The sequence below is a fragment of the Paramormyrops kingsleyae genome, chromosome 7, assembly GCF_048594095.1.
Source record: "Paramormyrops kingsleyae isolate MSU_618 chromosome 7, PKINGS_0.4, whole genome shotgun sequence".
NCBI lineage: Eukaryota > Metazoa > Chordata > Actinopteri > Osteoglossiformes > Mormyridae > Paramormyrops > Paramormyrops kingsleyae.
This window is the reverse complement of record NC_132803.1, coordinates 18221859-18240923: the sequence shown is the minus strand read 5'-3', so window position 1 is coordinate 18240923 and position 19065 is coordinate 18221859. Positions and strand designations below refer to the sequence as shown.

General features: G+C 38.0%; 1 protein-coding gene across 2 annotated transcripts in view; it reads right to left on the bottom strand.

Moving 5' to 3' along the window:
- Nucleotides 1–18947, bottom strand: part of LOC111849945 (SET-binding protein-like) — a 56076-nt gene extending 37129 nt beyond the window's left edge. Inside the window, exon 1 of one of the 2 annotated variants that reach the window (XM_023823296.2) lies at nt 18808–18947. The gene's annotated coding sequence lies outside the window, so the exon portion shown is untranslated. The remainder of the gene's footprint in view (nt 1–18807) is intronic. The other variant, XM_023823297.2, reaches the window with a different exon arrangement.
- Nucleotides 18948–19065: the final 118 nt, after the last annotated feature.

The window sequence follows — 19065 nt, the reverse complement described above, 5'->3', positions numbered from 1 at the left end:
CATCACTAGAGACTTGTGTTGAAAACCAGTCAGTAATGTCATTGTTGTTTTGATGGGTTAGCAGTATACTAATGCTATTGCCTATATTAACAAAAACCAGTGGTGTAAAGTACTTGAGTAAATGGACTTCGTTACTGTACTTAAGTATTTTTTTGGCTACTTTGTACTTGTACTGAGTATCAAAAATATAAGCAACTTTTACTCTCTACTCCACTACATTTGTGACTGAATATATGTACTCTTTACTCCACTACATTTGAACGGACGCTTACCGTTACTCGCTACATTGTGATTGCGTGCGACAAGTCAGGATCTTTATCTACCACGGCTAATTTCTTCAAGTATGTCTGGCTGCAGCCTGCAGGAGGGCGGGGTTGGACATCCAACCCGGCCCATTCGTACCGCGAAAGCCACGCCCTTGTCCAACACGTCTTAAAGCGGAAGCCAAAGCGAACTCGCAGAACGGAATCGTTGTAGTACCTGTTATGTCATTAAGTTAAAAATCTTTAGTATCCCAGTGTAATAACAGTGCTATCTATTATTTATTATTTTGTTTGTTAATGTTTCTGCTAGACACACTATTGACTGTCAATTACTGCACAAAGATTTTACTGTGGGACCCGCATGGTTGTTTGTGGTTGTTTTGCTGCTGGTTAAACGTTTCCATCAGTTAGCTGACTATCTAGCCGACTCACTACCAAAACTATGGTAACTAGGTAAAGACCTTCTTGCTGATAATATAGCTTCCATGTAGTTAACAAGACTTGACACTTAAAGACTTTGTGCGTCATCAGATATTACTGTCTGCTCAAACGACTGTTCAGCTTGCTTCCTATGGGTTACTAGTTATTAGCTAGTTAGCAAAGCCACTGTGGTAGCATCCATTAAGGCTGTGCGATATAGCAAAAATATTTTTATCATGATCATATCAAACGATATTGATAATTATCATGGTGTAATTCAAGTCATTATTTTATTACTAGGAGTGCTCCATTTTTGCTTGAAATACCCTTAAGAATTGCCCTTAAGAATTGCCCTTAAGACACCATTAAAGTCAGCTCTGAATTTGTTTTTTTATTAGTTTTTTTATTGTTTTACCTTTTTTTTGAACATTTGAGTTTGACTGAGACTGACTTTTTGTTCTATTTTCTTCTTCTGCCATTTTGAAACATTGAGGTGTTCAATTTAATGTCTATATTAGGAAATAAAGCCTCATAAATAAATAGTTCCTTGTTTTCCACATTTCTTGGTGTTCTTTGAGCCTACATTCAGTACGAGTAAAATACTTAAGTTCTTTTAAAATTGGATACTTTACGACTTTTACTCAAGTCTTATTGGAATTGGTGACTTGTAACTTGTAATGGAGTAATTTATACAGTAAGGTATCTGTACTCTTACTCAAGTATGGTTTTCAGGTACTCTTTACACCTCTGACAAAAACCAAAGGTATGATACGCTGAAGTATATTGCAGCTGGTGCTTAAAAGGAGCTTGCTGGTTCTATTGATGATAGGACCTTTCTGAAACAATCTCGGACCATGAAATAGGAAGGCAATTTACATATAGCTCAGTAGCGGAATCAGTATTTTTCCGCACCGCAAATGTAACATTTTCCTTGGGTTTCACGTGTTTGCTGTTTGTGGGCCTATACGCCTTCTTGGGCCACTTCTGATTGGTGAGCATGACTGGCACGCGAGAAGCACGGCGCTTGTGATTAGTGAGAATGACTGTCACACAGGGAGCATGGCATGAATTTGTAAAAGTATTCTCACAGCAGTTTGAAACCCTGGGTCCGACGTGCTGTATAATGTATATCCTGAATCGCGATTTTTGAGACTTGCTAATCGCGTTGTTTAAAATAGCGATTTCGATTTGAAATCGATAAACCGTGCAGCCCTAATGCTAAGATATAATATACTATGGTTATCCAAATAGCCTGCCTCTAAACACAATACAACTGCAATCTTGAAAAAAGTTACTCTGGAAACAACGATAAATGAAATTAATAAATAAATTAATTATATGTGATCTGTGACCTGTACTACGGAGCGGGGTTACTGGCTTATCGGGGTAACTTGTCGGATTTAAGGTAGTCTGGGCAAAATGTAAGTGAACGAATATGAAGTCCATTTAAACTGTGGTACCTTAAATCCAACCTTAAGTTACCCCGATAAGTCAGTAACCCTGCTTCGTGGTACTGGCTACTGGTCACAAGAAAAAGATCAGGATAGCATGCCAAGAAATTAAAAAAATGTTTTGTTCAATATACTAGGGCAGCACACTATATGGGTGATGCCCTAGCAATGTGATTTTGTTGTAAAAAATAAAGGGGTATTTATCAAGCAAAAAGAGTTCAACATAAATTTTTCACAAACCCATCTTGGAGTGATTTATACAGCAAGGATGAAAATGATTGTAATGGTCTCAGAGAACGCTCTCATGCAAAAGCAGTGGAGGTAAACTTTAAAGTGATTATTAAACATATATTAGATAATCTATAAAGGGAATATCATGCCATATTGATATTAATTTTGCCCACTGTCCAGCCATATGATATACTTATTTACATATCATATACATATTTTTCTAAATCAGTATACAATACCTCACTTCATGCTGTCATGTGATTCGTCAGAAACTGATACCAGTGTTCTACACCAGTGGAAAACCAACACCTTGAAATACTGTACTTTTGAAGTTTTGATACTTTCTTGAAGTACCAAAAGTAAAGAACCTGCTACAGCAGAAAAGGGCCCATAGTGTTCCATATAGCTGTCACTTATTTATTTGTTTATTTACTGATTGATTGCCTATTTACGTCGTATTTATGTACATCTTCATTGGTGCTGTACTAAAGTAAAGTAAACTAAACTAAACTTATAGAACTAATTTTACAGGATCAGTTTCTGGGTTGTGGAGATGCACCAATCCGATATTCGTGACTGATCCACGTCCGATATTTAATTATTTAGATTAATAAATAGATAACTCCTATTTTGTGTTAAATCTATTTGCACAATCAATCGCACAACAGCTCTTTCTCATCATCTTTCTCAACATCATGCGCATACTCTCTGCAGGAGGAGAAGCGTAATAGCATCAAATAAGAGGTTGACAATCAATATACTTTATGCTTGAAACAACTAGTAGCACAGCGATTTGGAGTTTTCATAAAATAAATAATAATAATAATAGATAGATACTTTATTGATCCCCTTGGGGAAATTGTCTTTACGCCTCCCTCAACTTGCTCTTTTTTGAAGAGTAAGTTGTCCGCGAAGGGCAGCCACCCGTAGCGGCACCCAGGGAGCTGGGGGTTAAGGGCCTTGCTCAAGAACCTGCAGACGTGCTGAGGCTGGGTTTGAACCAGCGACCTTCTGATTACAGGCACACAGGCCACACGCTGACCAAACAAAAAAAAAAAAAGTTTTGAGAGGTAGAAGTAACATTTAGTGGAAAATCCCACTAAACAAAGCACATGCACTTCTGCAAGGCAACATGAGTAATATGAAAAACGCAATGAATGATTTGGGAGTCGCTAGCTTGGGGTGTTTGCACACTCGCTACACAAATGACTGATGATATAAAAGTGTAAATCACGCTGTTGCCAGTGGGAGAAAGCATATACTTGCTTGGAAGATATTCAAACTGAACTGCAAAATGCCTCAAAAATGCTTAAAACAAGATGTACAAACGAGGTAGAACAGTACGTTATGCATGTTTCTGGTAGCCTAATTAAAGATTTTTGGCATGCATTTTTTTCATTCGTGTTCACTAGTTTAAAAATATTAATATGTGAATAATAGATCTGTGTATAATATATTATATTAAAATACTGAAGTAGAACGAGCTTTTGTATTGGAATCTGTATCAGTATCATCAGTTGTGTATCGGAATTGTACCACAACTGAAAAAACGTGGATCAGCCCATCTCTAAATGCGAGAGACTACGTGTGTGTGAGACTTCTGTTAATAACTTCAGCTCACACTCTGCATGCTGCTAAAAGCAAAATAAAAATATCAGTAGAAAAATAGCACTGGAAATTCATTGAGTCTTCAAACAAGAATCTGTAAAGTGACTTGATATTGTGCCTTGCTAATTCTCCAGGATTTTGCAATGGCTGCAATGAAAACTATTTAAGAATTTTCACTGAGAATGAAGATAAAGGAACAATGCTAATTAAAACAGATGCCCTTTAAACCAAAACCAACAAGAGAAGATTTAAAGAGGTCAAACCTGCCATGTGAGAGAGAACTCCAGTGATGAAGAGACATTTAAAATAAATTGACTTTACCCGATCTTCCATTTCTGAGAAGCAACCACATTGGTGGCCACTGTACTACGTTTTCCTTATATTAGAGACATTGTTTTAAAATGTTTTGCATACTACATGTAATAAGCTGATTTCCCCACATACTGCTCCTGTAATCGGCATCATATACATTGGCAGCCATATTGGAAATGAACATGTGAAGTACCAGTTTGGTAAATTGTACACTTACATTTCATTTACATTGGCAGTACTTCTGTTAGTACGTGCATATAAGAACACACACCCCCCCCAAAAATAAAAAATAAAAATACAGACAGCTGAGAAATATTTTTATGTTTTGTATCCTTAGAGACAATCGGGATTTCATTCAACATTTCAAACTGTCCTACAAGAAAGTAATGTGTACTCCAATGCAGAAAGCTTGGTTGGATAGATGTCTTTTTTTTTTTTTTTGCAGTGGTGGGCTGCCACTGACAAATGTTACCATCAAAAATCCTAGATCAGGGGTCTCCAAATCCGGTCCTGGAGAGCTACCATCCAGTAGGTTTTCTATCCTACCTGGCTTCTGATGAGCCACGCCTGTTCTCAGGTAAATACCAAAGCCAAGTGGGACAGAAAACCTACTGGATAGTAGCTCTCCAGGACCGGAGTTGGAGACCCCTGCGCTACATGCATGTGATCAAATGTCAGTAACTCTTATTTTGTACAGATCAGTCAGGCTCTGTACAACATATGACTCTGCATATAGAAAAAAAAAAGCAGAATAACTGGGCCTAAGCGGAGATATCCAAAAACGCAGCAGTAATGACAGTGCAACATCCACTGTGGTAAAGGCACCTCCCTGGTTCTCCATCATGATTCTAAGATGATACTGCCCATAGATGAATTATGTGGTTTCCCTGAAAACCCTGGCATTCCAACATATAATAGACAGCAGCGGTAGAGAGCTCAGCATATAATTTTCTTAGACTGCCTTTAACCATTTTAGTCAACAGTCACGCTTGCGCATTTCCCCCTTTCCAAATGCACTGCCAAAGTTAAGTTGTCTTCTTGCTTTTTTCCTGGAAATGTAGTTACTGATTATGGTATCACCAGTTATCTATGGTGCGTGGGGGAAAAAAAAAAACTGAAGCAGCAAATTGTGTAAATAAAAACAAACAAATAAAAGGCTTGTTTCTACTTTACAGGCTAAGGCAAGATCCAGAAAAAGCAGTAATACATTCATGATTAAGGTTATTGGGCTTTGCAATATATAAAAAAACATTTTATGGGAAAGTCCATTCCCTATAGAAGTTAGACATCTTTTAATTACACCATGATTGACAAAATACAAAATTTCAATGACTGGCCCTGCCCCGTTCCAGTCTACCCTAATATATACAATATCTACTAAAGAACAAATAAATTATGACCACCCCCACGTGAAGCAAATAAGGTTGACGTTCATAAAAAACTGTGCATGTGAAGATCTGGGGTACATTCGGTACTCATGGTCGACATGTTGAATACAGAAGAAATGGTCATGGATAAAGATCTAAGTGAATTTGACAAGGGCCAAATCATTATGGTCAGACAACTGGGTCACAGCATCTTGAAAATGGCAAGGCTTGTGGGGTGCTTATGGTCAGTCGTGATGAGTACCTACAGAGAACGGTCAGAGGAATGAAAAACCACAAACCACTGCCAGGGTGTTGGGCGGCCAAGCCTCATCGATGCGAGATGTGAATGAAGGCTCTCCTGTGTGGTACAAACCAACAGAAGGGCTACTGTGGCACAAATGACAGATCATTTTGACGATGGAGTAATGTGTCATGTACAACACAGTGCATGGAGTCCTGCTTCCTATGGGGCTACATAGCTGTGGGTTGGACTGTGGGTCGGTTCAGCACGAACCCACCCACCCACATGATGCAGCAGAAAATGGGATTCCTCAGACCAGGCTACCTTCTTCCATTGCTCCAAGGTCCAGTTCCGATGCTTGTGTGCCATACTGTAGGTCCTCGTGATGGTGAACAGGGCTCAGCATGGACACTCTGACTGGTCTGTGTCTATATAGCCTCATATGCAGCAGTGCTCGATGTCCTGTGTGTCATGACAGATTACTGCAATGATGATCATCAAAATTATTTGCCGTTTGTGTCACAGTAACCCTGATGTTGAGCTGTACCACACGGGAGAAATTCATTCACATCTCGCATCAATGAGGCTTGGCCACCAAACACCCTAGTAGCAGTTAGTGGTCTGAGGAGGGAAAAACCATGATCAGTAGGTACTCACTACGGTTGACTGCGAGTACCCCATGAGCCTTGCCATTGATTTGGCCTTTGTCAAAGTCACTCAGACCTCTATCCCTGCCCAATTCTTCTGGATTCAACATGTCAAATGTTAGCTTACTGTCTAATACAGCGGTGGCCAATCTTATCCGCAAAGGGCCGGTGTGTATGCAGGTTTTTGGAATAACCTGTAGGTCAGCTGTTCAAACCCAGGTGTGAGGACTCTTCAGCCAATCAGTCCTCTAATTAGTAATCTAATTAGGGAGTTGCAGCGAAAACCCGCATACACACCGGCCCTTTGCGGATAAGATTGGCCACCCCTGGTCTAATATATCCCATACCTAGACATGCACCATTTTTACTAGATTGTCAACATCATTCGCTTCACATATAGATGGTCATAGGTATGAACTGAGAGAATTTCATTCTTTGTTAGGTCACAGGGAGAACAGGAAGCTACAAAGGTATATCTCCTATTAAGGCAATGAAGGGTTATATATAAAGCTATATTTAAAATGCTAAAAGTGAACTGAACCTTAACATCTCAGTACCTGTAAACAAATAAAATTACATCATCACAATAACACACTACACATAATAAATCAAAATGTATAAGACATTAAATGGTTCTCTTTATATACATTACGCTATATTAGACATAAGAATTTTTATATGGAAGAGAGCTTAATGACTATGTTAGAACTAAATTCTGAAATTAGAGAAAAAACTATATTTTAAGGATTTTTGGCTTTACAAATAAAAAAAATAAGCAGCGTGCGTTTAATTTTTTACTGTGAAATTAATATATTAAAGTTTCTATGGCCATAAACATTACAGCACATTCCCTATGATTCCTTACACACTACAGTGAATCCTCCCCGAGCTCATAAAAACATTTTAATCATACACCAGAACAAAAGCGCATGTAATGAGCATGTTAATGTTAGGGATCTGCAGCCAAACTATCTGCAGCTGTCTGGGTTTAGAAATGAGTGCAGAAAATCTGAGACTGAACATGTGTTGAGCCAATTTTTTTTCCTTTTTCTTTCTGGTTGTTCCATGGAGTTCTGGTTAAAGGTGGAGTTTAGATATACTTGGTTAGTTAAAGCAAGTCAAAAATCCAGTTTCTGAATAGTTTGACGACACTGAAGGTATTGTAGTAGTATTGTAGTTTACCACTAAACTCAATTTATAAAGGTATGCCAACACCAGCACAGAATTCAGGGACAGTTTTTACCCACAGGCAAAACAAAAACTAATTGCACATTGAAAGCAGCTACAGCTGACGCTCTAGCACAGTTCTGCAGGTTCTACCTCCTGCACATTTAAATGCAAAGAGTTTGTTTATTGCGCTCTTTCTGTTATTTATTTACTGTTATTTATCATCAGATAGAGTGTTTATTATTTTTATTGACTTCATTTGTCACTGTGGTCTGTAGGAAGCACACAAGTTAGACATCCACTGTATTATGTACACAAGAAAATAATCACGATCATAAAATTCATCATGTGGATCATGCCCATCTTATAGGGAGTAGAGTCTAAAATAGGTCAGGTTTGACCATTTTGATCATCTGAATCTGTCAAGGACCAGAAACTACATTATAACCATTTTTCCAAAGCCAGATATTTATATAATTTTTAATTAAGATAAAAAGCCTTGAGAACAGATTTTTGATCATTTATTTGCATTATAGTTTTAAAATTTTGTAACAAACATCAGCAGCTGCATTTCCGATCGTCTCAGATCAACATCCTGCCGAATCATGCTAGCCGAAAGATTTACTTTGGCCTGACCTGACCAATGCCCTCCTTGGGGAAAAAAAAAAAGCGCAGCCGACAGTGAGAAGCACAAGGCACAAAATGCCAAGCAGCAGCAAGCATCTGAAATTGCGGTTCCCAAATCCCCTACTTCGACTTAAAAGAAAAGAAATCAAAAAGGTTACTCTGCAATACTTGGTTGCTATGTAACTATGGAGGCCAGACCTGCTGGATGCCCACCTTTCAGATCATCAGTAAAAGAAAACAAACTGGAAGCACTCAGGTCAATGAAAAAGTGTAGTTTTTTCAGCCAATTAATGGAACTAATGGCACCAAACTGTAAAATAAGGAATCACAAAAACAATTACATCATCTAACACAATGTACTATTACATTTTAAATGGCAGTTTAACTGTGTAACAAATATTTTAAATTCATACTACAATGAACATGAATTAACACTGCTCAATGCATGTATACAAGTGTAATTTTCATTGTTTAAAGTATTAAAACATAACTTAATTATGCTTGTGTTTACAGATAATGGCTCTTGTACCTCATTATTTTACTGCGTTTAAATGATCCTATAACTGCTACTTTAACCTGAAGGTCTTCACAGAGTAGCAGTATTTCCATTTTCACTTGCTCAAGCAAAACCAACAAAGCAAATTTTGCAAGCAGCAACAGCATTATAGCTAAACAAAAACACTTTTTGTTCCCATATTTCCTCTTAGGTTGCCAAGCAGATACTGGTTAATTTAACAAAAAAATCTTGTGCTTACACTGAATAAATTCAACAATAAAACCACTCCATCAACAATTTACAAAAAAAGTGCACAGCACGTTAGTATTATAGCCCATGAAATTTTACAACTGAAATTTTTGGTGACAGATAAATACATGCAACTACAAACATTTCAATTAATGAAATGATGTTTTGTGGTGCCATGGTGCCTCACATTTCCAGGGGTGGGGGTTCACATCCTATCTGCATTATGTGTGGGCAGTCTCTCTGTGTCTTGCAGGCTGGCTCCCAGAGGCATGCAATTAGGATAACTGGGGTCTCTAAATTCCCCATAGTGTTTTAGCAAAACAAAGGGGTGTTCCACAAAGCAGGATTAAGGGAAAGTCTGACTTATTTTGACTAGTCTGTATTATTTATGTGGGAGTTCTGTTCCATAAACGTATCTTAAATGAATCCCTGCTGAGCTACCATGGTAACTTAGGCAAGTGAACAAGTCTGCTCTGGACCAGGCTAACTGTCTCGCTTAGTTAAGCGTTATCTCAAAGAAAGTCTGACATGTGGGAACAGATTCCGAAAAGATTGTTCCGCTGGATAAAATTCTGCGCTCTCACTACTCATGTCATTTAATAAATATAATAAACCTTATACAAATCATGTCTCAGCATTCAAATTAATTCTAAAATAATTAAAAAGCGTACATATATTACAAAGGTCAAACATGAAATGCAATGACTGAAATTGAAAAAAAAAAATCCATTAATATAAACAGGAAGATATTTTAATATTTTGTTTAGTCACAGTCTACTTTGAAAGTTTATTAGCAAAAAGCAAAGTCAAGATACGTTTATTTGTGCAGAATATTTCACACGGATGCGACTGAAAGTATTTTACGGAGATCAAATAATACAGAATAACATTATACAGTAAGAATGGCACATGAACTTAACCTAGGTTCCCCGTTGGCTATGGGGATCAAACCAGGAACTTTCACGATGTAAGGCAACAGCATAAACCATTGTACCACCATGCCACTGTACTTGGCATTTGTAACATTTACATAACTTATGCATTTAGTCTGTCTGCAATACTTTGCCAAGCCAACTCCCTGGCTTTATTTATGGCCACATTATTGCCTTTTTAGCGATTATATCTTTGTAGTTTTCATACAGCTCCATCAGCAGCGTTTGTTCTGCGGCAGAAAAAAAACCACCACTCTCGTTTTACACGTTTTCTGACTCGATCTATCGATCGATCTATCGTTCATCCATTCATTCGGGCTTCTGAAAATTTCTCGAGTGTGTGCACTAGGTGAAACTATGCAAGTCTGTCTTGTATGACCCATGATTAGTTAAAGATGAACTGCATTAGTGGAACGACATGAAGCTAAGTTTAGAGAAGGCGCTAGTTTGAGTCTGACTTTTTCGGCTTTCTTTAGCTACTTTCATGGCTGGTTGTTGGAAAACATTTTAAATGCGTAAGATAAAACACGTTGAACTTGCCAACAAAGTAACCCAAAGACCCACACAAATGTTTTGTTTATATGAGAAACAAATTATTATTAAATGAAGACAATATGCATCTATATTTCTAATCGGAAACAGCATGGCAAGAGCATTTAGAACAGTGTCTGACATTACCCTTCTGAGCTACGTAAAAAAAAAAATGTTTAAAAAAAAGTAACTGGCACATCAGAAAATTAAATAAATAAATAAAGCAGGCAAGCTTTGGAAAACACTCCGCATTCAAATCCAACCGCATAAACAAACCCTCTAGCTGGAGGACGAGAGGCTATTTGGAGTACCTGTCAATTTTGTGAATGCCACACTATTGGTAGTTAGACCTCTCCTGTGGAGTACTTTGCTGACAGCACATAATCTCATATGCTTCCTCTGTTTCGGTCCCCCATCACCACCCCAATCATCTCTGAGTGGTTCCTTTCTCTGCATGCATTCAGCTTCGCCAATTCAGTGGTGTTTCCTGGGTCCTGCAGAGAGCTATACTATTTACAGTCAACACACCAACTCTGCATCCAGTCAGGGACCAGCAAACATAGCAGTACGCACCGCCATTGCCCCAATATCCTAGCTCGCCGACTTGAAGGTATTCATGAGAATACCTGGAGTCTATGGCATCAAGTGCACGTCAAGCAGACAGTGGTTACGACTGGCATGATTGCAAGCAGATTTCCACAGGGTGTGGGTGCGTTGTTATTGTCAGGTAAATTTGGGATAGGTTTAGAATGTTGCTATATTGTCAGAGAATGTCACAGGTGTGAAATTTGGATAATAGTTAGGTTGAAGGACAAATAAGACAATTCCTGTGATATTGCCTTGTAAGAGCTGGGCTGACACAGAATTTGCGCTCCAAAGAACTTGCTAAATTGTTTCCTTCTTAGTCCACTATGTTCATATGCACAGCCATTAGTGTTGCAATTCATTGGCCCCAAGGCAATTTGATTCAATTACAATTATTAAGGGAATAATTTGATGCATCGAAATTCTTTCATTTCCGTCACAATTCGATTAATGTAATATTCTAATGTTCTGATTAGAGACAATCTGATCGATCGGCAGCCTGTTTAAATCAACTTATTTTCAGGCTAAATTACTTGATCAGCAGCCTTTAATTTGACAGGTCTGGAAAAAACAATTTTACAGATGACATAACACTTTAAAGAGGAACTCCACAGTCCACACTTAAATGTGATTTTTTTGTGCTATACTAGGGCTGCACGATGTACATTGTGACATCATGATGTGCACACATGCAATAGTTATATTGCCAAAGGGTGCAACATAAGAATGATTTCATCATTTAAAATAGGCCAATAAAGATTTTTTTAAAATAAGCAAAAACATGCATAATTTATCATTTTCATTATTAAACATAAGTAAAAAATAACTAAAAATAAAGATTCATATGAAAAAATGATTTTGTCAGCTACTGTATATGACTACTTCACTGCTTTAGCCTCATGTTTCGTCCGCACGCTCTGCATGCGCAGTGAATTGGCCTCAGTAACCTGCATATTGACGATAAAAGGAACAAGGTCTTAATTTGTCTGATTGGTTTCATCTGTGGTCCTGTTCACACCTGGTATTAACATGCGTCCTGGGTGATCCATTCACAATCGGACAGCGCTAATTACAGGTGTGAATGCACTAAAAATTAATTGGAACGCATTGAGATTGAGTCACTCAGACCACATTTGGAAGTGCTCTGGGACGCATATGGCCATCTTCTTATAGCAGTGTGAACGCAAATGTGTCCCGGGCTGCATTGAAGGACTGCCTGTTCAACTGACGCCCTCGTGTGAGCGGAAGTACGTACGCGAGCAGTATTTGACATGTCAGAATGTACAGCATTGCAGAAGTCGGTTTAATATCGGACTGTCACAACCCCCTTCGCATGGAAACCCTGTCACAAGTGCAAATCATTAATATTCCATGCGAATTCAGAGTAAATAAATTGCGTAAAAAGTGATTGATGAAAGATGTTTTGGAATTTGCACACTTTGATGAAGCTTCCTTATTTATGTCAAAGCTGCTCCACACTTTATTAATATTGGTGAACTGTTCTGGTAAAAATTACATAAATGTAAAATTAAAGCATGTAGGTAACAGGAAGCAGCAGGTAGTTAGAGGCACAATATCACAGTGGGCCTGCGTTCATAGTGGGGTACCGCAGGGTGCACTGTTATTCTTAAATTACGTTAATGATATTGACAACAATATATACAGTAAACTGGTAAAACTTGCAGACGATACCAAGGTGAACTAGCAGCACAGGAACCAACCCTGGTACAGATATTTTATGGGTTCCACTGAAATAAAGGTGATTATGAGAAAGATCTTGGTGTATATGTTGATGCTTCCATGTCCCGCTCTCTCTAGTGTGGGGAAGCAATTAAAAAGGCCAATAGGATGTTGGGTTACATCTCTAAGCCACATCCAGGTATATAAGATTCTAACAGATCTGGATGATGTTCAACCAAATGGTTACTCCAATATTTGTTCAAATACAAGAACTTGTGGCCATAGGTGGAAATTAGTGGAGGAACATTTTAAACTGGATTTGAGACAGCATTTCTTTACACCAGGGGTGCCCAACTCCAGTCCTGGAGGGCCAGAGCCCTGCACATTTTTGGGTTTCCCCTCATTTAACACACCTGATTCAACTCCTTGTGCTAATTACCACACAACTCTTGAGTTGAATCATTTATGGTGGAACAGGGAAAGAACTAAGCTACACAGGGCTCCGGCCCTCCAGGACTGGAGTTGGGCATCCCTGCTTTACACAGTGTGTAATTATATGAAATAGCCTTCCTGTTAGAGTAGTGCAAGCTAAAACCTTGGGTTCCTTTAAATCAGAGCTAAATAAGATTTTAACAACTTTAAGCTATTAGTTGAGTATTCCCCAAACGAGCTTGATGGGCTGAATGGCCTCCTCTCGTTTGTAAATTTCTTATGTCCTTGACTGTCTTAACCATTAGAGTGTGCTTTGCTATACAAAACAAGGGCGAGTATCCTAAAAGTGTCGTAGCACAAAGATCATCACTTGAACAAAGACCATCAGATAGAGTTTCCTTTATAAATGCTAATGAACCTTCCCCTGCCATCCTACATTTCAGAAATTTGCAGGCCAGCACTGCTACATTTTTGTGCGTCTACCTGCACATGAACAAGAAAACATGCAGTCTGGGGATAAGTATCTTCTTTTTACATACAAATATTGATTATGTCACAAATCAATGCATCGAATCGTCACCTTAATAACCATTTCATTATGATGCATCTTTACATGCCTAACAGCCACAGATGAGAGGCAAAATCATTTAAATCAATGATTTGCTTGTATGTGAAAATATATAGAAAGTTTATAAGCCTTTGTAAGATACATTTTTTGAAAGGTTAGGGGCTATATGAATGCTTTAGCAAGATAATCAATGTGCCAGACCAATTGATATGGATTGAAATTCATATTGCTCATAGTAATTAAATGGAAATTACATCAGCATTCCACTACTGACCTCCACGCAAGCAACCATTAAATTAGCCCTAGAGGCAATGCAAATGTGTGCAATGTTGCAAAGTTCAATGTAAACTGATTCCATAAAAGATTATGTACAATGACTGCACAACATGACTAAAAATACTTTAATGTGCAAATTATTCTGCTACCATTACCACCCTATTTTTTTATATATAAAAGCCCTATATATCTGTCTTTTTTGGTGTAAATATTTTATATTTGTTTTTGAGTACAGTTACATCTGCTAGCCAGGAGCATGTTACTTCGTGTTGGCATGGTTTAATAATCAGCCAACTCTTATCTACAGCATGATGGGGGTTTCCTGTTACTATACTGTTTGTTATGAAAAATGACTGGTTTAATGGGTTTTTTAAAATCGTTGACATATCCATGGCTCAATATTTTGGTTTCTGATCCCAGGGCATGACAGGATACAAATGATTCAATCTTCACAGACAATAGATACTAGCAGACAGGTTTAGAAAAAGGTTCAACTTGTGAATCACATTCCACACTTCCTCAGCAGCATTATGCACCCTCTCTGGGTTTGATCATTCAGGCTCATGCCTACATTACAGTACATAATGTTCCTTTTGAGTGTGTACATCCTGAATCAGTTCTGGGCAAGTTTCACCCTGGCAACATTTCAGGAAGTCGTTCATTTTAAAGCTGCGGTTTGCAGATTATAATTTAAAAAATGGCCCATGGTTTGCCTTCCTGCAGCCGTCATCATACAAACCAAAGGGCAAATTTTGAAAAGGCCACTACTCCTGAAAAGCATGCTTCTGGATTGTGGGACCAAGTTGGGGATGACCAAAGGAAATGCTCAGTAACACTAGGAGATCACAGAAATATGACAAACACAGGAGGTGCTGGATTCAACTCTGAGGTGTGACATGACATTTCTAACAGCTATGCCATTCTGGAGCCCATAATAATTTATCTTGCATGTATATCAGGCCCAAAATTCAGACTCTGAAGACGCTTAGCACACATTCTTCAAAGACACTAATCTGTTTAACTGGCACAAGGTACTATTCCATACCTGAAAGATAGCTTTAGAGGACTGCAGATCATGTAGCAATTTTAATTGAAGACAGAAAAATTTCTAAATTATTATTATGGGTCTGTTGAAATCAGGTGTCAGAAAATAACCTCAAAAAAGGCAGAACTTGCTGAACAGATCTTTAATACTATATGTTTAACTAAATATATAAAGGCAAGATACAAAGACAGGAAATAAATCTTGATTTTGGCTGCACTGTGCCTTTGTTGAGTATCTAGTTTAAGACATAAATTTAAAACTATAATGTCTGTGGTTCAGGATAAAACATAATTAGTAATGAAAGTTATAATAGGTATGTGTATACACAAAGAATTTCACAATATTCAAACGTGAACAGCTGCCAAAGCAGCACTTCTACCTTTTCATCTTTTCTCTTCTCTTGTCCCTGCCAAAATTAAAGGGCATATGCTCTTAATTAGCATTTCACTTATTTGTGTGAGCAAATATAAAATCAACGTGCCTTATACTACGTTAAAACTCTTTTCTTGCTTTTTCTGAACAACCTGCCTGTTGTAATTCAGGGAACAGATCACCTTCATTGACTTATGAAACCTACAACTTGTGAAACCAAGAGATGCCATGAATGCAATAATCTATCTAGAAATAAAAGTGAATCTGAAGTTAACAATCCAATACAAAAATCCAATAATCACAAGAAATACCAAGGGTTCAAGAAGATTTATGGGGGATATTACATGGTAAGGAAGCAGAATTATAGCTGTAGACTCAAAACATTAGATCACTTCTTTTATACAATGTCACTCATATACAGAGAGTGTCAGTAAACAACATAAGATAAACAAGCCTAGGTAAGCATGAATGAACTGAACTGTTTATGTCCATGGTGTACCTAAAAGTGGTAAGTGATAAGACCTGGTATCAAATTCTTTATCTCCCAGCAACCAGCAAGAGAACAATGGAGGTCACATTCAATTGAGTAACTAAGCAATTAAAACCAATTTAAAATACAGCATTTGTATTTGAACCTGACCATAAAGCTGCCCTTTAGATAGTGCTGCAGTCAAACACTACATAAAACAACTAAAAGGCACCATAAACAATTCTCCATACAAATCAAAAAGAAATTACATTAATTCAACACAGAGAATACAAGTCAAAATAATACTAAATTAACTTCTGCTTATTCTGGCCCAAATTTTTTTGCTAGTATTGTTAGCAGTACAACAAAAATTTATGCTGGATTCCAGGTAATAGCTGACATAACCAGGATGTATTCATGGACTACTGACACTAGATAAGCTAAATAAATTTCTTCCAATTTTTGATTACAGCTATTTGATGAATAGATTATTCAGAACTTTTTTGAAAAATGAATACATTTTATATATGTATATATAATTTTGGCAGATGTAAATATTCCCAGTATTAGTCTTGAGGATATTATTGCCCAGGCTCCACAGCTGGGGTGTACCATGGCTGAAGTACTTCCATTCAGTGACAGGCTCTCAATAACTGGCCTAAAACGCATAAGCAGTTACTGAAACTGGGTTTATGGATGAACATCAGTGGGAGTTTATCCCCCATGGGTGTATTTATATAGTTAGTTGGAGTGTGCCCACAGTGTGCTGATGATACGTAACAATAATAGTGTGTTTAAAGAGCGGCAGACAGGGATGGGTATCGAGAACCAGTACCGGCTCCAGACTGGGCAATACCTATACTATTGATAATCTCCTGGAACAAATGACAGTCATTATGTAAGTAAATTAATGACAAAAGTCGCTGATGTAAAAAAGTACGTTGAATCATCCTAATCGAATAATCGGTACCCATCGCTAGTGGCAGATATAAACCTTTGATTGTGCCCCTGAACTCCTCAAATGATCCTTGAGATAATTGAATGTGAAGTCTAGTAAGAACAACGCATTGTGAGAATTTACATTTCAATTAAAGAACAACAATGCAATTCTGAACCTCACACCTTCTTGCCAGCAATACGGTGGATGTCATTTAGGTATTGCAACGTGCAAGCTATTGCAAATGAGTGGTGAGATCCTGTGAAATCAGCTTTAAGCCTCAAGATACACATTTACCTCTGGAATGTCTGATTAATTTCACATTCAAATAAGTCATATAACAATTAAGATATGAGACTTTATTGCCCACAAAAATCCATACTATATGGTTTTTGGCCTCTCATTTTACACCAAGAGAGTGAGCATCGGCTCCTCAGCAGCCGGAGAATCTTTCAGATTTTGAGTTACCCCTCAGATACCAACTAAAACTCTAAACAACTTTAATGAAATAACCGAGTGGTATACTGCAGCAAAAGCAAGGAGATGCTGCAGCCTTACCAGATTGGATTTTGACCTCCCATGGGACATGCAATTGGAATTAAGATACCAGTAAACTTAAACTACAAGATTCCCGTAAGCTTAAACTACAAAACTTGTTTTCTGAATTGGGTCCCCTCTATGGCTGGCATTCTATGGTAACTGTCAGGGCACTATGCACCAGCAGGGGGACCAACCTTCCTCCTCTTGTCCAATTACCTGTTAATTGTATTTAAACATAAACGCAAAGATGTTCATTTTAGCTATAAAATGTAGTACTTCTTAAAGACATGACACCAATGCTTTCAAACCTCAATAAGTATGCTAAGTGCGTAGGCATGCTTCTCCAGGAACGTTTTGATAACCCTCTACTAGAGGACACAGAAAGCAAGCTAATTTAAAACTATATTTTAAAAATTAGCCGGCATTTTGATATAAAGATTTAAGCTAGAACATTTCTGTTCATGACTAAAACAGACGGACTACAATGCACTAAGAACAGCCATATGCAGAAACATTTTCAAATTTCATACCGTTTCTCACTACCGCCTGAGTACAGTATACTTAAAATTTAAATCCGTCAGTTCAGAAGTTATATTATCAGTTCAGAAGGCACCTCTTTATTTATAACAACCGGCATTTGATCGCGCTCAACAATATACCAGAGTTGCTACACTATGTACAATTTTAGGGTTACAGGTTGTCGGAACAAGCAAATAATATACGATTAATACCCTATACAAGATTTATACCGTATTTAAGAGGTCATTAAAACGACTTTATCAACCTACGTTTTTTAAAGGCACTAAAACTGCATCCATATATAACGAGAAATCCTTATAGTAAGCTATGTCCGCTATTACGTTTTTATTCAAAGCTTATGCCCTCCGTTGAGACCCCCCCGCCCCCGTTGGCATCTTAAAGTAAATAAATCTAGTCACCGAGTGACAATGTTGTACATACGGAACGGAGAATAAACTTCTCATTTTAAACTTTAAAAACGCCTACGATCATCAAAACGTAATAGACGTCAAAACTGAAAGTCATCATATCGCTCGTTACAAAATAAACTTACGCTAAATCTGACCGCTACAACACAGCCACCTTAGTCCATGCATCAGTTGTTTCCACTCAGGTAAATAAATTATCTTTTAAAATGTCAAAAACAAGACTCAGCTCGACTCGATTCTTCACTATTAGAGCTAAAGGAAAAGTTAGCGTGTAGACATCACCTCGGCAGGTTTAACTAACCGGTTAGCTACTAACCAAATACTCTAAAACCAGCATTCATTTCCACTTACACAGGACCGCATGTTCTGGAACAGTCTCCCAAAGCGTGAAAAATGCCCATTATCGATACTAACCCATGGTGTGTGGCGTGGCGACCTCCGACTTCCTCTGCTCCTCGATGCTGTTGTTGTGGTTCTTATAAAGCTGCCATCAGTCTACATGGACATGGTCAGCAAGCGAAATGACACCCCGACTACACCCCCCCGAAGATGCGTGTGTCAAACGGAGCAAGCCTCCAAGAGAGAAGGGCGAAAATGGCGTCTATTCAAGGCTGACTTCGTTTTAAAATACAAACATTTAGTTCGTGAAGGATGACAGACCACTGGCGTCAG